This window comes from Megascapheus bottae, unplaced genomic scaffold (genome assembly GCF_031878675.1).
Source record: "Megascapheus bottae isolate mThoBot1 unplaced genomic scaffold, mThoBot2.hap1 HAP1_SCAFFOLD_204, whole genome shotgun sequence".
Lineage (NCBI taxonomy): Eukaryota > Metazoa > Chordata > Mammalia > Rodentia > Geomyidae > Megascapheus > Megascapheus bottae.
Window position 1 is genome coordinate 148,690 of NW_028327518.1, and position 2,670 is coordinate 151,359.

Consider the following 2,670-nt stretch of genomic DNA (forward strand, 5'->3'; position numbering starts at 1 on the left):
AAAAAATAAGTAGCACAAAAATATGCTATGATAATCAATTTTGTTATTTAATTTCCGAAGATTAACGCTGATCATCGATTTACTGATACATCTTTCCTAAGCAAAAAAAAATGCTAGCAGGAACTTTTGTGAACATTGCCTCCCTGCTACAATAAAGAATATAGCTGGGAAGTGTATAAAATATTTCTTGATAAAATTTTTGTTTATGCTCAGCCATGTTATCATAGCTGTTCATCAGGCTAAAATCTGAGAATCACAGTTCATAGCCAGCCCAGGCACTAAAGAACCTGAGACTCATCTCCAATCAATCAGTAGAAAATGGGAAATGGGATTCCTTATCTCCAATTAATCACTAGATCTTATCTCCAATTATTCACAAGAAAGGGGAAGAGGGTTTTCTAGAAACACCATAAACTATAACAAAGGAAGCTTAACTTTCAAGTAAACAAAGACCACAAAGTACTTCAAGAAGCCTGTATGGAGAGTAATTAAAGGACAAATAGCTAACTTATTTCTCCAGATTATTTGAAGGTGTGTTTGACCACACTATTTCACTAACTGCAGTAAAACTTCAGTAACATAGTTTAATGTTAGGCTTGAGGATCTGATCTCAGTTATGCTGATTGTGAATATTACCTTCCACGGGAAGTTACTTCCTAGGTGTTATTGAATCACATAACATGTGTGACTATTTTTCTCACATTAGAAAAACAAGAAACAAACTGAAGCAAATCTGCACACAACTTAGACAGAATGAAAGATGTTCTAATCTGCTAAATCCACAAACCATCTTTATCTGACTTGTGAGCATGTTCCCAAAGCTGAATATGTTTTTCTGTTTTTAATTTTTGGACACCCTTAGATTCATAAAATACAATTTAAAAAACAAAGTGAGAAATAAAATCAACTCACCAGAGCTTCTTCCATTCTTTCTTGCTGTTTGCAATGAACAGACCATTCTGGAAGCATGCCAGGGAGAGAAGGCAAATCAAGTGGTCAGGAAAGAACCTGTGTGATTTTGCCCCAGATTTTTCTAATCAAAGCATTATACAAATCAAGTTACACTGGCTTAGTCCTATAATCCTAGCTAGTGAGGAGGCTGAGACCTGAGGATTGCAATTCAAAGCAAGCCTTGACACTAAATGTTCATGAGACTTTTTAGTCCATGAGACCGCCAATTAAACACATGAAAACCAGAAGTAGAGCTGTGGCTCAAGGGATAGAGAGGTAGCCTTGAGCCCAAGATAGCAGGGACAAAACCTACTTCAAGAGTTCAAGTCATACACAAAATTATATTTGGTGAGGGTGGGGAGAGGGAAAGGGGAACCAAAAAATGAGAAAGGGTATTAATGTTTGTGAAGTAATGCACCTTCTATCTGATGAGTACAATGTAACCCTTCTATTAATTACAATAAAAATATATGAAAAAATTATACATGGGCTGGAAAAGCATAAAACTTCTTATGGGAGAAGAATCTTTAATGGCTCAAGTGGAGCATTATACTCTCACTAAAGATGAATTCCCCAGTTCATTAGAGATACATTTCATAAAAGCAATTCCATTCTAAATATACATACAGAATTTGTAGAACTAATGCACCTATAAAAACAATTCAATAACTTAAACTATTGAAAACATATTACACCTGCACTGAAACTAGTTACTACTGAAAATATTCCTTAGGGATGTAGAAACTACTTCTCAATTAATGGTAAGTATCCATATTCACAATGATTGAGCCCATGAATGTTATGAATGCAGGGTAAGATAATTATGTTAAATCCAAGCCATTTGGGAGGGATTCAAACTCACTGCATTAAAGTCAAGAGCACTCAGTAAATACAGTTAGGAGTCATTATAATAGCTGCACAGAGACTGCTCTCCACCTTGGGACTGGTTGGAAACAGCCCCAAGTTTCAGTGGGACTGAGCTTTCAAAAGGTAAGCACCACACGCATGTGGTCAAGCAGGTTAAACTAGACATCGTGATTTAGGATTTGGACTATCCTTTTTTTATTGTAATTAGTAAAAGGCTTACATGATATTTGCCACATACATTGATACCCTTTCACATGTCTTGGTACCCGTTTCCCTCCCCCCCACCCCTCACCCGTCTTGGTTTTTCCCCCTTCCCTATCAAATTTCAAATATCCAAATACAAATAAATTCAATATATCAGATAACAAAGTGAGATACTATACCAATATGAGATAAACAAGGGACAGCAAAGGAGATAAGACACAACATAGTACATTAAGGACAACAATCATTCATTATATGGCTTTTGTTTCACTATCCTGCAGGTCCTTTCAATTAGCTTCACATTATATGTCCTTATGTATCAAGATTTTGCTCTATTGCAAATCTCTGCTAGTAGAGCCCAAGGTTTCTACTGATTATGATGAATGAGGGAAACCATTGAGCCTAAGTTCCTTTGAGTGTGGCTTACTTCACTTAATATGATTTTTTCTAAGTCTTTCCATTTACTAACAAACAGGGCAATGTCATTCTTTCTGACAGCAGCATAGAATTCCATTGTGTACAAATACCACAACTTGTTGATCCACTCATCAACTGAGGGGCATCTAGGTTGGTTCCATATCTTTGCTATGATGAATAGTGCTGCAATGAACAATGTTGTGCTAGTGGGTATAGTATGTCCTTGTTTCT